The sequence below is a fragment of the Ochotona princeps genome, chromosome 2, assembly GCF_030435755.1.
Source record: "Ochotona princeps isolate mOchPri1 chromosome 2, mOchPri1.hap1, whole genome shotgun sequence".
Lineage (NCBI taxonomy): Eukaryota > Metazoa > Chordata > Mammalia > Lagomorpha > Ochotonidae > Ochotona > Ochotona princeps.
In genome coordinates, this window is record NC_080833.1 from 51,711,179 (window position 1) to 51,730,049 (window position 18,871).

The window sequence follows — 18,871 nt, forward strand, 5'->3', positions numbered from 1 at the left end:
AACTAAAATTGAAATGTCAATGAGCTAATCATAGGTTGTGGCTAGGACTTGTTTTCCTTTTTTTTTTTTTTTTCTTTTTAATACACTGGTTACTCAAAATCATGTCAATTCCATAACATTGCAAATTGCTGTTGATGTTATATTGGGACTCTTAATTGACTGTGATGATATTCTGCCAGCTCAAACTTCAGACCAGAAAAGGTCTCCCCAAGAAACTGTTCAACCAATCTGGACAATAAGTAGCTGGACACTATGCTTGGTATATGTTTGCAATGAAAGAATCTTGATTGAATTTGAACTGTAATACTGCATCAAGGTGGAGGAATCCACCGGGGGGAGGGGAGGGGGAGGGAGGGGGGGATTCCCAGAGCCTATGAAACTGTCACATAATGCAAAATAATTAACAATAAAAAAAAAAAAAAAGAGTTCCTGAACGGGAATTAGGGTTCTAAGTTTACTCTAAGCTACTCATTTTCTCACTGCAACTTTCTCATTCATTCCTTAATTCATTTCATAAATGGACATTGACTCTAAGGAATTACATATTTTAGGAACTCACTTAAATCCATTTGAAAATGAAGACAGACCATAGATAAATATTTAGTAAATAGCAAATAAAATTTAAATATTCAGGGGCAAAGGCATTTGGCCTAGTGGCTAACACCTTTGAGCCATTATTGGAGAAGCTGAATTCTAGACACTGCTCTGAATTCCAGTTCCAACTTCCTACTAATGCAGACCCTAGGAAGCAGCAGGTGGTGGCTCTGATGGCTGAGTCTCTGCCACCCACATGGGAGACCTGGATTGAGTTCCTCGTTCCTTGGCCTTGGACTGACCCTGCTTTAGCCATTGAGAACAACTGGAGGAGTGAACCAGTGGGTGGAGGTTCTCTCTCTCCATTCTCTCGTCTCTATCATTTCTACCTCTATTTCCATACCCATATCTCTGCCTGTTAGATTAAAAAGTAAAAATGTAAGTATTCTGCAGAAATACTCCTAACATTTTTCAGTCTGAAAAAAATAAGCTTAACAATAATAGAAGATTTCTGATGTTCCCAAGTCTGGGATGCATTCATGTTAGTCAAGAACAATTAACTAACCATGAAACAGGATGCTGTGTGAAAGTCCCTGATAAGCAGCAGGAGTTCCGTTAAGATCACACTTAGGAAGCTAAGGATGATTAACCTTTGCCTAGGTTATAAAATGGCCCATTTGAGAACTGTTGCCACTAGATATATTACCTGGATATCAATTGGATTATTGAGTGAGAGGTTTTACATGATGCTTAGCATGATGATATATATCTGGTTACAAACTGTTTATGACAAGTGGAAAAGCCAATGAAAGATTAATGCAGTTTTAAATGGATCTTTCTTTTTTATTTGAGTTGTGGTTAATTTATGCATATATCACTCAATACCTGTGTATTTAAAAGAGATGCAGGTTTATTATTCTTAATGAAGAAAGATGGCCGTTGAATATGTAATTGAAACATAGTGCTGACATTGGAGCTTCTCTTAAAGGAGGATTTTCAGTTCCTGGAGACTTCATTAGAATTTTGATTTGGTGCAAACTTTGCCAGGTGAAGCTTAGCTTAATTTAGCGCTCTTACAGATTGAAAAGGAAATCACCCTTAAGAACTTGTAATAAATTAACATGTATTTCAGTGCAGCTACATTTTTCCCCTTTCAGTTTTGTCATAAAGTAAATGTACTTGGTTATCATTTTTGTTTAGATTTTTTTTTCTTATGGAAAAGTCAGTTTCAGTTATTGTCTTTATTTTGTTTAGCAATGTTTGGGGGACAAGGACTGTGTCTGTCAGATTTCTTTCACATTTCCCACGGATCTAGCATACACTAGGCTCTCAGTATAGCTTAAGATGCTTAGAGTTTGAGTCTCTCTCCTACCTCCTTCTTTCCTTCCTACCTTCCTTCCATCTGCATTAATTCAGTAACTACTGTATTCTGGACTCAGGATACAAAACATGGATAAGTCATGGACCTGTGTCTGAGGCTAAGGAGGGGCTAAAGCACTCACTCCATGACATGGATCAGGCAGTGAGACCAGATTTAAACTCTGCTCTAGTGTGCGTGTCATGGGATCACTTTGTGAAGAAAAGGTAAGGGAATTTAATGAGAAGACACTTCCCTTTTGTGGATACCACCTCTCTGTGGTTATTTGAAAGCAACCATGTAGGGAAGCTAGTCTGTCAACTGTGCAGTGTGCAAACATAGCTGTGTCATGAACGATGCACAAGTTAATCTCCAGCATGTGCAATAGCAAGCAAGACCACTCTCTATTCCTCTCTGTATCTTCAGTGCTTTATAGGCAGGCATAATAAACATGCAACAAATGAGGAGTTGGGGAACATATTGAAGGCTTTCCTTTTGGTGTTATAAACATCTTTAATAACACTTTAGTGTGTCTTGCTGTTTTATCTTGTTAGGGTTCTGATACAATAAACTAAAATCTGGGCCGATGTGGTGGTGGTAAAGCAGTTAACATCACCACCTGGGACACCCACACTCCTTCTCTGAGTGCCTGGGTGTGAGTCCTGCCTCAACGTGTAATCCAGCTTCCTAGTAACGTGCACCCCAGGAGGCAGCTGATGCTGGTCCCAGTGCTCGGGTTCCTCCCAACAGTTGGCAGGTCTGGTGGGAGTTCTAGGCTCCTGGCTTTGACTTGGCCCTGCTGTGGTTGTTGTGGACATTTGGGGTAGTAAACTACTGGATGCAGGATCTTTCTATCTCTGTCTCTTTCTCTGTTGCTTTTCCATTCAAATAAATGACTTAAAAACATCATAAATCCTCCAATTGTGGGCACCCTGACTCCCTAGGGTACTCAGCGGAGTCACGTTTGTGGATTGAAACTGGATTTCTTTGTTCTCCCTTGAGCCCTGAGTCAAAAATAAGAGAAATAGGCTAAACCAAGATCCAAGAACAAATCCAAACCCAATCATTCACCAACATAGTACAATCTGTGCATGGATGGAATTGGTCCATGATGACAAAGTAGGAGACCATTTATTCCACCGAAGGCAAAGTTCTGAGCTGTTAGAATTCTGCACAGAACACTGAGTTCAGTTGTATCTCACTTGAAAAACATGGTTGCAGAAAAGGAAAATCTCCCTTTGTTTGGAATTTCCCGAAGCCCTATGGACTTCTCTTGAGATTCCTATTGTGTGCTGCTCGGTGAGATCATTTCTGACTCACAGGCTCTGAGGATAGACAATGTGATCCATGCTTTCCAGAATCTTTTAAAAGAATTTTCTAAAAAGAATCTGTGAGGCTGATGTTTTTAATTATATCCATGTTTTAAAAAAAGATTTATTATTTATTTTACTTAAAGGTCAGAATTACAGAGAGAGAGAGAGAGAGAGAGAGAGAGAGAGAGAGAGAGATCCTCTCTCTGCTGGTCCACTTGTCTACTCCTCTAATGGATGCAGCAGCCAGAGCCAGCAGCTTCTTTAATTCTCTCAGATGGGTGCAGGGGCCCAAGGCCCCTTCTGCTGCTTTCCTAGGCCACTAACAGGAAGCTGGATTTGTATGGGATGCTGGCACCACAGGCCGAGGGTTAGCATGCTATACCACCTTGCCAGCCTCATCATATCCATTTTACAGACAAACATATGAAGATTCAGGAAGGCTGGTCCAGAATCATTTAGCACTTAAACCATGTAGCTTGAATTGAAATCTCTGATGGAAACAAATTCTTCACTGTTATTTTAGCACATGCTTTTTTCTTGGATTATTATTTCAAATAATCTATTTTTAATCATCTCAATCTTTTATCAAATAATCTTTTACCAAATAATTCCAATGTGCAATATAATGAGTATCCATTTTCCCTCCAGAGAGATGAAGCAGTTAGGAGTGTTTTGCTATATTTATCCTCTTTACGTGCACACACACACACACACACACACTTTTATCCTGAGTAATTTGAAGGAAGTTGTAGAGTTAATGACATTTCCCCCCTAGTTATCCCAGCACACATCTCCCTGTGGGAAGGACATTCTTTCACATAACCCACAATACCATTATCCTACCTTTAAAATGACAGTAATTTTGTAATATCATCTAATAAGCAGCCCATAATTAAATCCCCCCAATTGTCTCCACAGCAGCTTTTATGACCATAACACACATGGTTGTGGTCATTGCACTGTACTCTCTCTTGACGTTGTCTCTCTGGGGGCTTCTGAGGACACAGTTGCTTACAGACGCTCATAGGCGAACAGTGGCCAGGCAGGGTGGTAAGAGTTCTCATTTTGGGAGCCAGGGAGGGAGTCAAAAGGTTTCTCCTTTTCTTCTTCTACTTCTTTTGTCATTTCTTTTTGGCTTCATTGTACTTTTTGATAGCATTTATAATAAATAATATTCATGAAATACTACTTGTACATTTATGCCTCCATCTTCAATAACTATTGTTTTTATTATAAAAAGCATGTGTTCTAATTGAAGAAAATCTAGAAAACTCAAAAGAGTTATTTTTTAATATACCTCTCTGTCTCTAATTAATCATTTCCTTCCATAGTTTTTCCTATATACAGAATGTTTAAAACATGCTAAGGATAATGCATGCATAATTCCAACCTCTCCTTTCTTCCTACAGAATTTTGTAACATCTACATTTCTAGCACAATGGTTAAGCAAGTGAACTTCCAAGTCTCATGACAGGAGCTTAAATTCTGATTTACTCATCTGCTAGCTGTGTGACCCTGGGCGACCATGGAACTTCTTGTTGAAATGGGGCTGTAGGTGCAGACCGGCGGTGAGCTCCTCGGCATGCCGAAGGGGAGGAGAGGCTTGCGCGCGCGATGGCTGGCGGCTCGCCCGGCATGTCGACGAGGGGAAGGCAGGGAAGGGGACTCGTGGGGTCGGTTGGGGAGCTGAGCCTCGCGGCCGGTGACGGCGCAAATCCCTCCGGCCACGGTCTCGTGCCTGCCTCCCTGTTCCCCGCGCGTCAAAAACAAACAAACAAACAAACAAACAAATAAAGCTGTACATGAGAGTGAAAGAAACTCCATTAATAGTTAATCCAAGGCATCAATTGCTGAGATTGTCTCAGAATTGACGGTCATCCCACCTGTCAATTTGCCCAACCTTGAAAGGTTCAGTTTTCTTGTGACAGTGGATAGATATCATGACATGAAAGAGTGCAAAGCCTGATGAATGTACAGTAGAATTACAGTAGAATGTACAGGTAGAATTACAGAGAGAGAGAGAGAGAGAGAGAGAGAGAGAGAGAGAGATCGATCTTCCATTTGCTGGCTCACTCCCTAAATGGCTGTAACAGTCAGGGCTGGGTTGGTCAGAAGTTAGCAGCCAGGAGATGTTTTTGGGTCTCCCATGTGGGTGCAGGGTCCCAAGGACTTGAATCATCCTCCACTGCTTTCTTGGGTGCATTAGCAGGAAATTGGATCAGAAGCTGAATAACTGGGACTCAAACCAGCACCTGCTCTGCCACAGTGCTGGCCACCCTATTGTGGTCTTTGTAGACATTTATCATGGCAGTATGACAGTCTATGGGAAGGTGTTACTCAGTTCATGTTATTTTTAGGGGTGTTTTATGCAGGGTTCTCATGTTTCTCCCTCTATGTTACCCCACCACGCTAGCTCACAGATTGAGCCAAGGACTTGCTCCCTTGGGGTCCTGGCTCTTGAGATATCTTTGCTATTAAGGGAGTAGCATTGGCTTATCCTCATTTCCCTGAGTTCAAATCCTGAGGCTTCAAGGCCATAACTTTAGAAATGATGTTGCAGGTAGGTGAATCTGGCCTCTTTATCCCTGTGCTTCTTGCAATTTGCACCTATTGAGAGTCTTGTGAGAATGACAGTTACCTCAAGAAGAAAGTTCCCATAGTAAGAAAGATCAGCATCATTAGCAACTCTTCAGAATGAACCATAAAAAGTACACACAACAACAAAAGAGTAAGGGGGCAAGAAGCATTGGTATACAGTTTCCCTCTAATCAACTCTTTCCCCTAAATAAATAAATTCTGGAAGTCTGCAAAAATGAAATCTGTGTTCAGTGCCCAGATCTCTGAGATTAATTTTTGACACTTGCACCTTTCCTCCAAACCCAACAACCCCATGGTGGTGGGGAAATATGAGCTTGCTACCTGCTTTCCCTCTAGCATGAGAGATTATTAAGGTCTCTGCCATTTTGGCTAAAAAAGCATGATTTGGAAGGTGAGGGGAATTAAAAAAGTCCTTGGAAAAATGGAATTAAATGATAAACTTATTTTGGTGCAAAAAAATGAAATCCATATGTTTTACATGACCTTTTTGAAGGCCTCTCATATCTTTAACATATCTACATTCACAAGTGTTCTTTTAAAAGCTTAATTGATTGATTGATTTGAAAGTCAAAGTTACAGAGCCTGGGTGGGGATCTTCATCAACTGGCTCACTCCCCATGTGGCATCAGCAACCAGAGATGGGCAAGGCCAAAGCCAGGAGCCAGGAGATTTTTCAAGGTCTCTCAAGGGGTATCAGAGGTCCAAGCACTTGAGTCGTCTTTTGTTGCTTTCCCAGGCACACTAAAAGGGAACTGGATGGGAGCTGGAGCAGTCAGGAAGCAAACACTGCACACAAAATGCAGGCATTGCAAGCAGAGACTTTACCTGCCATGCCATATGTTAGCCCCACACACCTAGCATCCTTAAAAAACATTTTTTAGATTGGTGTTTGATGCGGTAGTTAAGTTGCCTCTTGGAATGCGTTCGTCCCATATAAGAGTGCCTAGTTTTCAGTTCCAGCTCTGCTCCTGCATCCTGGGAGATAGCAGGTGGTGGTTGACATGGTTGGTTTCCTGCCATCCACATGGGCAACCTGGATTGAGTCCCTGGTTCCTGCATTTGATTTGGCCCATCCCTGTCTTGTGGGTGTTTAAGGAATGAATCAATAGATTGAACACCTCTTTCTGCCTCTATGTCCATTTACTTGTGGGTGCAGGCTAACATGAGTGATGGACTGGGCTGGACCCCACACTGGCTGGCACTCACAGGAGCCAGGTTGGGATCACCTATGGTGAGGTTTCTTTGGGGACCCTCTACTGGACTCAAAATCCCAACCATGGTGAAAATCATGGATTGTGTAATGCAAGTATCAGAACTGGGTCTCCATGGTTGCTGAGCCCTGTGCAATGGACAGCATGCCCGGATGCTCATGGGGGCCTACAGAGGCCTGCAAAGGACATCTTATACCCTGGATGGCAGAACAAATTGGATGGATCTCCTGGCCAAGCTTTGACAGCAAGAGTCTGGGAGAGTGGACTATGTCAGCCAATGGACCTTGGAAGGATTTCTTCAACCTTGGGGCAATGAATTCAACAGAATCTAAGAACTATTAAAACCATTTACTGAGAACCATTTGCTCCACATCGCGGACCCTGGGATGACATCGGTGGCCATCCCCTGGGAGTAGCCCTCCCCCCCTTCTCTTCCCACTTGTCCCAGATACAGGAAGAAAAAAGGCGGTTGGAGGCAGTTGTTTCATCCATTTTTCCCCCATTCGTAGACCCTCTCTATCCTAATTGGTGGTCTGCATGGGCATGCATCCCTCTCAACCATGTAAACATCATAAAAATAATAAAATGAATTATTATTTAAAAACTAAAAAAGCAAATTATTGTTTTAAGAAATGTAAGATCTAAAAACTAAATAAAAATAAAATATAAGGTCTGAGAGTACAGAAATGGTATTACAATCAATATTTTACCAGGAAAATGTACTGAACATTTTCAAATGGCTGTCAAATAATGGACACATCCCCTAAGAAGGGATGAAGGGGCCAACCCTGAGAATGAACACCTTGGCTAGTACCTTTTTTCCTGCTGGGTCATGGTCATGTTGACAGTGATGATCTTAATAGGTGAATATTGTTTTGAAAAACCTAACAGGATTCAGTGTCCTTTTCTCCTGCTGGGATAAGCTGTCATGCCTGCCATTCCCAACCGGAGACACAATGCATAACCCATACTAACAAATGCCATTGGAAGCTTGAACAAGACAGTCTTCTTTCAAATTTATAACAGTCTATGTTTAAAAACCTGACAAAACCAAAATGTGTTCTTCATAAATTACAGTAGCACCGTTCTGGCTGTCTAAGTGAAGGTTGTGTCAGCATTTCCATGTTTCTGAGGCTTGTTGTGAATCTGGGCTTCAGTTCCTGGTGATAAAAACACACCTTGGGTGTGACATACTGGCAAAGGAGCATGCGCCTCCACCTGGGAACAAATGTGCTGCACCAGATTCTGAGAGCAAAACCAATTTGTCCATGTGCCGCTTTGTCAAAGACTTCTGTGAAGAGAAACACCACGCCATCTCATTGCGGATTCATCTTCTCTTTTTCTGTTATTTATTTTAAGCTGGAGAGTTTCAGATTTTTACGGAGCAATGGTAAAGTCTTGTTTTGGAGTGAGGGGAAGGAAAAAAAATTGTGTCAGCCTCATTTTAAAGAAAGAGATTGTGCTAAAACCAGTCACCCTGCAGCTTCCCATTCTGATTTCATTAGAAAGAGCTAACAATGGTTTTATTTTGACGTGGGCAAATCAGATGGCCATGGTTGAGATTTGATTATGTGATTAGGTTAATAGTCTCTCAACAACAGAGCTTACTCTGTACCTTCTCGTTAGGCCTAATTTCCCATTGGCTTCCTGAAGAAATCATTTAGTATAACTGTTCATACACCTAATTAAATTCCTTTAGCTTCATTTAAGCATGTGTGTTTATTTGTGGTCCCTTGGGCAAATCACATTTTTCAATATAGTTCTTGACAGCAATATCAGAATACAAATTCTTGGCTACAGTCATTAATTTAGTAAGATAGGACATCAAAAGGGCTTAAGGTTTTGCTATTCATTCCTATAAACTGTAACATTTTAATGATCTTTTCTTGAATTTATATCAAAGGACTTCAAAAAGTTAATGGGAAAAGGCATCAAAAGGTGTCTTCCATCTTAATCCATGGTTAGATTTTTCTCAATAAGTGACTGTGCTATTCAACCACAAGGTAGGGAGGGAAGGGTTATGATTCATCCCCAGATCATGGAGGACTTCCCAGAGGAGGCAACATCTGGGCAGAATCCCAAAGCATGGCTAGGAATCAGCTAGGCAGGGAAGAAAAAAAATTGCATAATAAGTAAGATAGGAACTATTTTCAAAGTCAAAAGGTGACATAAGATAATATCCTATGTTTAGGCCACTTACAGTTCTGATGTGGAAAGGGCATGCAGATTAGTGGATGACTGTGGGGCCACAGGAATTCGTACTTTCATTTGGTTTTAAATCAGGAAGTCTCTTCTGCTAAGATCATTACAGAAGCAATGGTAGCAGGTGGTCTGGCCACGCAGGGATCCCTCAGTCACAGCAGAAAGTGTCACTGCCAATCAAAGTCACCAGGGGCTGAAGGAGCTCCCGCTGAGAGCCCCATCCTCTAACAACACACATGCTCAGAACAGGGAAATGTACAGTTTCAGGAGAGGGAGAGACAAAACCTTTGTTAAGCTAATTGGCACGACAGAGTGTGGGATCCACCTGCTCCTGGGGTGGGAGGGAAGGTGCCAGGTGCGAGAGCCTCAAAGTCCTGAGCGCATGTCATGGTGGCAAGGTCTCGGCAACGTGTGTTTTTATCATGTGTTTATGTTAGTATTTCATTTTGCATTTCAGGACATAACTGAAATTGTGCTGGATTAGAGACAGATTGCTAGGCTTAAAGGGAACATATGGGGCTGGCATGGTGGTGCAGCAACCTAATCCTCCACCTGCTAGAGCCAGCATCCTTTACAGTGCCATGTCCCAACTGCTCCACTTCCCAGGATGGCCTGAAGCCTTGGTCTCCGGCATCCATGTGGGAGGCACAGAAGATGCTCCCAGCTCCTGCTTTGAATCAGCCCAGCTCTGGCCCTTATGGCCATTTGGGCCGTGAGTCAACAGATGGAGGAAACTTCTCTCTGTCTCTCCTCTTTCTGTAAAATCTGCCTTTCAAGTAAAAAGATAAATAAATTTTTAAAGAAGCAAAATGTGTATTTATGTAATCAAAGGGCATGGAGTTCTAGATATGATTGCTATTATAAAAGGAAAGGTCTCCTGCTGACAAAGAATGTTTCCTGTGTTTCCCCAGCCCCGCCTCCTGAAGTAAGTGTTTGGAACTGTTTCCCATGCCGGCAACTGGCAGGCTGAATCATCAGAGGCAGTGATGAGCGGGCACCTGGGAGCAGGCAAAGTAGTAGGGTCTCTGGCAGCTGATGCAGAACGCTGAGCAGGTGCTCTTATGTTCTCTCTGAACAGTGTGGATGAGGGTTGAGGGTCCCAGGCTGTGACTGCCACTCCCTGGGGTGAGACATGAGAGGGCCTGAGAATGGGAGCCAGCTGCTTCCACTTGTTCCTAGGCCTCAGTGTCCTGCAGCCACCAAGCCCACTTCTTGAAATAATCAGCTGCCAGGACCCCTGGGGTGGTGGGAGTGGAGCCAGACCTCCTGGCCTGGCCGGTGAGGAACTATGCTCCTGGCCTGACCACTAGGAGGCAGGATGACATTATCTAAGTTATGGGTGAACTTTCCTGTCTGTGTTTAGAACGAAGGAGCTCCCATCCAAGCACTAACTGCTCCCTGTGTGGGAGTAACCCACCATCAATGTCAGGATGAGGAGAAGGGTGGCAGGGAGGTGTTTGAATTCTGGCTCTGCCATTTCACCATCACTGTGGCCCAATGGAAGTTAGAGCTCTCAGGAGTTTCAGTCGCTCAGTCTGAACTGGGGTCAGTGATGCCTGCCTGCTGGTTATTGTGTGGTTTGGAAATGATGTCCAGCATATAGTTCCTTGGTACATAACAGCTACCTTTTTACACACCCTTTTCTATACAAAAGGGTGGTCATGACATTCGTCCCTCAAATGTTCCTGAGCCCTGCCATGCACATACTGCATAGCTCAAGAGTGACAGCTTAGGAAACTTGAACCCTTGGGAAGTAGCCCCCAGCTGCTGACTTTGGATCATGCTGAAAAGGATGGCAGGAAGCCACAGGGAGGCCATGTGTGCCAACTGTCCCAGCAGAACCCCACCCCAAGAACTGCAATCTGCCCTTCCTTGGGAACCAGAAGAACATGTCCTTAGTCCTGGTTGCAGCAGGCGAGCTGTGTCCAGAGACACTATGAGAGTCCTTTAAGGCTGCAGGCAGAGGCAGGGCCACCTTGCAGAAAGAGACTCTTTCCCATTGGGCAGCTGTCTGAGACTATCATCCTATGGCTCATGCTCCTCCTCTGTTTTGTAATGTTAAAGCCAGAAGGGATCCAAGGGGCCTCAACCTGGGCCCTCAACATGAATTTTACTTTTCCTTGCTTCTTGCAGCTGTGACTCTGGCTGGGATCCATGGCAGCCTCTCACTCTCTTTGCCTTTCAAAACTGTGGCTTTAACTCTGATGCAACACCACTGTATCTGAACCCTCACTCCAAGGAAATGACAGATGTGGCAATTTGTGACTTGGTCTCTGAAAGAGATGGCCCAGAGAAGAGTGGGATGGAAAAGGCTTGAACTAGCCTCTTCCATTCCCTCCCCGGGTGCCAACCTCACAGGCAAACACAGCGTTTCAGCTTTTCTTGACCACTTAGAAGAGTTGAGTGTCAGTCAGAAGGTGTTCCACGGTGGCTATGCACCATGGCTCTGCCCTCCTGGCTCCTGCAGGAACTGCTCTTGCAAACTCACCTAGGAGACAAGACCGCACACCTGCAGGTGGTTGGGGCTCACTTCTTACCTCTTACCAATAAAGAGAATGAGGCCCAGGCGAAGGAGCTTCCTCATTCTCCCAGCTTGGTTGGCAGAGAAGCAGAGGCTCAACCCCTGACAATCAGTGCCCTCCTATTCTCACGCAGTGTGGTGTGAACCACAGCCAGTGGACAGCTCAGCTGTTGAGTGAGCAGCACTAACCTAGGGAAAGCTTCACATCCCTGGGGATGGCCACATGCTGCCCCAGTGGTATTGCCAAGTTTTCAAACAACAGTTTAATGACATTCTTTATTCTTGTGTAAGAGGCAGAGAAGGCTGTAACATCTTCCACACAAAACGATTAACATTTAAAGCAAAGTGTTAATGCTGGGGGCTGAGGCGGATGAGATTCTCTGGAATGGTTCGTGCCCAGAGGGTTTTGGATGGCCAGGGTTGTACGACAACTGCTGGTGTCTGGCGTGTACTTGTAACGTGCCCGAAGCATCTTCACCTGTGGCAGGGCTTTGCGGGTTTTTAGGAAAAAAAAATCACTGTAGTATTGGAAGTGTATAGTTCCTCGTAAATGAATCCTTATTTGAAACCCCATTAGGTAAGAGAGACACAGGGCATTTCTTAGTGGAGCTGGGATAGCTCTGAGTCCTCCCCATAGGTCTGCTTTCTTCCCTGCCTTCTGATCCCCACTTGGGAGGCATCACTCACAGGGCAGATCAGGGATTTTCAAGGGGAAGCCTCTCTTCAGTCACTGAATCACTAGGGCATGTTGGGTCAAATGCAGATTTCCAGGCCACAGAGACCCCTGTATTCACATCACTGACTCAAGACTTGGGAATCTACATCTTGAACCTCACTGGAAGGTGACCCCCAAGTTAATATGTCATTTTTTTTGAGATATCGCACTTTCACTTTACATTGTAGACAAAGGCTTAATAACTTCATTAAATAAACAGTTCAACAACTATAAAGTGAAAAGAGCATGGTCTAACATGACAATAGGCAAGGACTACAAGCAATAACAAACATCTAACTTTTAAAACAGCCCCCAAATCATTAGAGCTACAGAAGCACATAATTCCTATTGATTTGCTTGACAAACATTTAAAACAAAATTTGAGAAATCACAGTATTTGCAGCAAAGCGGACACACGTAGGTATTTCTTTTTCTTTTTTAAATTTTAGCTCCTGCAATTAAAGGAGAATGTGTGCTACTTGTCTTCCAGTGTCTGGCTTTTTCACTGGACATTTTGTCATCCGATTTCAAACATTTTGCTATAAACAATACAATTTCACTCCTTTTCATAGCTGAATATAATGGCATTCTACGATATATATGTGTGTATCACATTTTCTTTATCCTTTCATCTAATGATGGATACCATGACTGATTCCATAGTTTTGGCTATTTTGAACAGTGGTGCCATAAACAGAATGGAGTAGGAATCTCTTTGACAATCTTAAAAAAGAAAAAAGAACTCTTTCTTCATGCAGTTTTCCATAATGGCTGAGAGGTCTGTTGTGGAAGTGTTGCTCTCATTGTGGTTCTGATTTGCATTTCCCTAATGGCTGGTGATGTTAGCATTTCTTCAAAGACTTGTCATCCGATAGACTTGTTGGCTATTTGTATTTCTTCTTTTAATAATTGTTTATTTAGATCCTTAACCCAGTACATCACTGAACCAGTTGTTTAGAGGTGATATTTGCATGCTTTGGAGTTTGGGGAGCTCCATCCTGGTCTACTACAGAGACTAGTGTGTGAGTTCATGCCTGCATTTTATAGTAGGACCATGGCACAGGTTGAGGAGGTGTTATTTTAATTTTTTTAAAAGATTTATTATTATTGGAAAGCCGGATATACAGAGAGGAGGAGAGACAGAGAGGAAGATCTTCTCCGATGTTTCGCTCCCCAAGTGAGCCACAACGGACCAGTGCACGCCGATCCGATGCCGGGAACCAGGGTCTCCCACGCGGGTGCAGGGTCCCAAAGCTTTGGGCCATCCTCAACTGTTTTCTCAGGCCACAAGCAGGGAGCTGGATGGGAAGTGGAGCTGCCGGGATTAGAACCGGCACCCATATGGGATCCTGGGGCGTTCAAGGTGAGGACTTAAGCCGCTAGGCCACACCGCCGGGCCCATGTTATTTTAATTTTATAAGCTTGTCACTAGATACACCCAAGCTTGTGCCTCTCATGCGTGGGAAGAGAAAATGATCTTGGGCTCTTTGATGTACTGAAACCACATCCTCCTCATCACACTGGACGACAGGAATAGAGTTAGAGTGGGCACCTGTGGCTGTGTGAGCACAGGGTGTGTCCTCTTGTAAGTCCTCCGAAAGGGCTTCAGTCCTGGTCCCGCCACTCGCAGGAAATGGAATGGTGTCACATAATACGTAGGTCAGCCAAATGGATCTCCAGTGGAATTCTGGCTCTCTGTTTATCAGCCATGTGCCTCAACTGTAAGGATCAGAAAGCATAGAGCAGCTACTTCCTATCCAAAGGACAGGAGCAGTTCCAAGATCCCTAGCAGACACCTGAAAATGCAGAGAGAACTGAACCCTATACCTGTATGCATGGGTTTCATAAACTTTTTGCACCAATCTAAACTTGTCTCTTCTTTCATTCTTCATGATCTTTTTTGCAGTAGCCTCATACATACTGTGTTTTTACCTATTACACAGCTACCTATGCTAAAGTTTAATTTATAAATTAGGCACAGTCATATACCACAGTGAAAGTTACTCAAGATGTGCTAAGTTCTGAAATTTTTCCTGAATGTTTTCAGACAGCAGTTGACCAGGGGTAACGGTACCCTGCCAAAGATGAAGCCTTGAATTAGGGGGCAGCTGCTGGACCCAGAGCCCTTAGTACCCTTAATGAGCCACCTCCTGCAAAGATTTGTTCATTAACCAGTTGATTCTTGGTAAACAGACCCTGGGGTCGACCCCAGCAGCAAGGCCCATGGGCCTGAAGGCTTCTGAGGACAACAGCTGGCTTCCATGCCCCGCTAACTGGATGGTTCCAGTCCAGAGCACAGACTCAGGAGTCTCAAAGCAGGATTAGCTCTCCTCAATTGGTACGGACCTCCGCCCTTCTTCCCAGGAGCTCTTTGTTTTGATGATAGCTCTTTCCCTTCACAGCATCAACCAGCTTTTTTCAGAGCGCTTTTTCATATGGATTCTCCAAGAGCAGGAAGGGGGTCCAGGATCCTAATGGCCCAGGGCAGAGTCCAGGGTCCTAAGCTTCAGCTCCTTTTATAGGTTGCCTGATGGACTCCAAGCAGGTGGCCCCAGTAGTTCCCAAACATGATCACAAGCTGGAAGGCAGCATCTGTTCCCCATTCGCATGCCCTCTTCCAAGTGCCTTGCACCTTTGTCTCTGCTCTTGTGGCAGCGCAGGAGCTGCAGCATGGCCCCCGTGACCTGGGGGAACTACCCCCATCCCCAGCATTGAGGGCAATGAGGCAGTGGTGCTCAGGGAGTGGGCTACTGCCAGACTGCAAAGTGACAGCCACACACCCAATAGGAAGGAGTGGAGGCATCCGGAAAGTGAAGCTGAGCCTGAATTGCAGTCCATGGAGGCTCGCAGTATGTCTTCAGCAGGAAGCTCACAGTGTGGCCTTGTGCCCTGTAGGGGAGGAGGCGCCCCATCAAGATCACCAGTCACCTCTCTGGTTCCCCCACATGTACTTGCTAACTCCCTCTTCAAATCTGCTCTGTGCCCTGAGCACCACACTCTGTTCTCCCTCACCTCGGGCTTTGCACACCTGTGCCATCATCGCTGTCTTCCATTTGTCCAAGGACTCAACCCTCCTGTTCAGCTCCCAGCCTCTGGCCTCTGTCTCCTTGATGCTGGGAGCCAGGGACTCTTCCAGGGCCCAGCCTTCTCTTCTGTTTTACTTCTTACATGCAAATGTCTGTTTATTACATTCAACCAGACTTCTTGCATTCCCATCCAGGGTCTCCAGTGTCTATTACAGAGCCAGGCACAGTGGGAGCTCAATTACCCTTTGGGATGGGTGGATGGATTTCACAAACTCTGAGCATCCTGGAGCCTATACCATACACAGGGGACACCTTGAGAGGTGACTGCCTCCCTCCTGAATGAACACCCCAGCATAGGCAGCACAGAAATAAACACATGAATGAGAGACTAGGAGGGGCAAGGAAGGAGCATGTGCTAGCACGCAGTGGTTCAGGAAGTCCTCCAGATGGATGACCTGAAGACATATGTGAAGGAGGTGAGAGATGGAACTGAGGACAGGCTGTATGAGCTGGGCTTCCTGAAGAGGCTGCAAGAGCACAGGTGTAGCTATAGAAGTGTGAGAAGAGAAGGCAGAAAAGACAAATTTCAAGGTCGCTCTGACAGTGTGAAGAGGTAGATACCTATTTTAAGCGAAGTAGAGCTCTTGTGCTAGGTGTGGTGGCTTAGTAGCTAAATCCTCTCCTTGTACATGCTGGGATCCCATATGAATGCCAGTTCATGTCTCTGCTGTCCCACTTCCCATCCAGTTCCCTGTTTATAATCTAGGAAAGTAGTCAAGGAAGGATGGCTCAAAACTTTGGAACCTTGCATCCACCCGGAAACCCTAGAAGAAGCTCCTGGCTCCTGGCTTTGGATCGGGTCAGTTCTGGCCATGGCAGTCACTTGGGAAGTGAGCCAGCAGATGGAAGATATTTTTCTCTGTATCTCTTTTTCTGTGTCAATCTGCCTTTTCAATAAAAATAAGGAAAAATCTTTTGTTAGATTTGTTTGTTTATTTCTGGACTTGCTGCTGTGGGGAGGCAAGGCAACTTCACTCACAGGGACTGATGAAGTTGTGTGTGATTCACAACTGGATATAAGGTCTCTAAGCTGCTCCACTGTTACACAATGCAGCATGAGATGGTGTCAAGATATATAGTTCTTTAATATTGTATATGATGTATGTAATTATTACACCTGCTGTTCTACATAGGAGGAAGGGACTGGCTACATTTCAGAGTAAAACAGCATTAAAAGATAAAGAGATTGTGCCATGGGCTTTTGGTAACTGGCTACTATTATATAACTGGCAAAATTAGATGAATGAATTAGAAATGAGAGGGCAAAAAGAGAGAGGAAGAGGCCAGGGCCATGCTGTTGGTTGGTGTGGAGTATGTGGTAGGAAGGCAGTGGAGGGCTTCATGTTCTGAGGAAGCAGGGCAGGAGTGCCATTTGTGGGTCTCAAGGGTGAAGGCTGAGCCTGGGGGAAGGACGAATGGAGAGAAGGCTAGATGGATTTAGGAGAAACCATGTCACAAAGGCTTCAAGGCTGCAGAATGCATATCACCAGGTGAGTGAATGTTTACCCATGACCGCTTGCTAGGTTCCAGGCTTGTTTTAATTGCTTTGTCAATATCAATGTGCATATTTGATTCTTACAAGCACTGTGTAAGATGGGCATGCTCCCTTTTCATTTTACAGATAAGAAAACTTAGGCACGGAGAGCTGATTTGAGTTCCCACAGCTGGCAAGTCACAAAACTAGAACTCAGACCCAGGCAAGCTGGCTCCAGAGCAGCCCCCTCTGTCCTGGTGCCCTGCTGCCTCCTACAAACTTGGAGCAGAGGGCTCATCCTGAAATACGGGGGTCCTGACACCCCTGACACAAGGGCCCTCATGAAGAGGAACCAGATGAGACGTGGCATCTCCTAAGTTATGACTGGAATGGCCGAGCTGCAGGTGCTGAGGGTCTTGCAGAGTGAGCTACGTGACAAGTTGGGCATTTTGTCACGTGGCAGACAGGGCTGGTCCATGGGAGGCTGGCAGGTCTGCCTGTCCCTGGAGTGAGAGTGTGATTATTGGTTCTGCATGGAATCTTTCAGTGCTGCATGTCTTGCAAAGTGAGTTGGCTCTCATCCTGGTGGACCCTGTCCTTGTTTTTCCATTGTCATCCAGTGGTAAGCTATATGACCAGCAGAAGATTTGCCAGGCATTCATTTTCTTTTTTTTCTTTTTTTATTGTTTTTTTTAAATTTCTTTTTTAATATTCATTTATTCATTAATTACATTGTATTTCATGACACAATTTCATAGGTACTGGGATTCCCCCCCCCCTTCACCCCAAACCCTTCCCCCATGGTGAATTCCTTCACCCTGATGCATAACCACAGCTCAAGTTCCGTTGAGATTCCCTAATTACAAGCTCACACCATACAGAGTCCAGCATCCCACTTGTCCAGTTCAAGTTCAACGGCCTCTTAGGGAGGCCCTCTCAGGTTTGAAGGCAGAGCCAGCAGAGCGTCACCTCGATCAATTAGAACCTCCAACATATCATCAGCAACAGTCCAGGTATGATGAGGCTGGTGCAGAGTCCACTGATTGACATAGTCCGTCTAAGGGTTTCCCCTTGTCCAGTTTTCCGCTGGAAGCATATAGCTGAGGTGGTTGATTGATCTACTCCATTTTCCATCTTTTCTTGTTTAATGCTTTGATTCCTCTATTTTGTTCAGGGGAATCCCCTAAGAAACTTTGAGGCAATTCCCAGTCCAGGTTCCTACATGTACTACTAGTAAGCACAGTGCCCGCCACCGTCCATCACTCTGATCAGCTGGTGGTTTTAACCCCTGGGTTGGTTCTATTCTGAGCCCCGACCTCCATTGGAATCAATGAGTATCGCAGCTCTTCCCGGCTCTGCCCATCACACTCTCGTCCCTCATCTAAACCAGTGGGAGGTGTGCTGGTCGGGTGTTGCACTCCCTACTGGCACAGGCCATTTCACCTTGGCATTTTGTGTTTTGTACTGTTTTTTTTTTCTTTTCTTTCTTTTTTTTTTTTTTATCGCAACCAAACCCGGCCAGGCCCCCACACAGTTCCAGCGCTTGGGCTTGCCAGTGGATGACGTAAACTGACTCAGCCTGGTCTGCCCCAACCCGAGCCAAATGTATGCCAGTGGGTCACATTCCAAAGCCTCTTCTGGGTTGTTTACCTCCATGCTTCCTGCGTTTATTTGTAGGGTCAGTGTCCTGTCAGAGGAACTGTTCAGATTCCTCCCTCCGACTCCTTCCTGGTGTCAGGCTTCATGCATACCAGCAGGTCCTTCGGCCAGCCCCACTCTTCAATCCATTTTGGTTCCTACTGTTGAGAGTTTCAGCCCAGCCACGGCTCGTCCATACCCACGTATATCTCATATATGGCT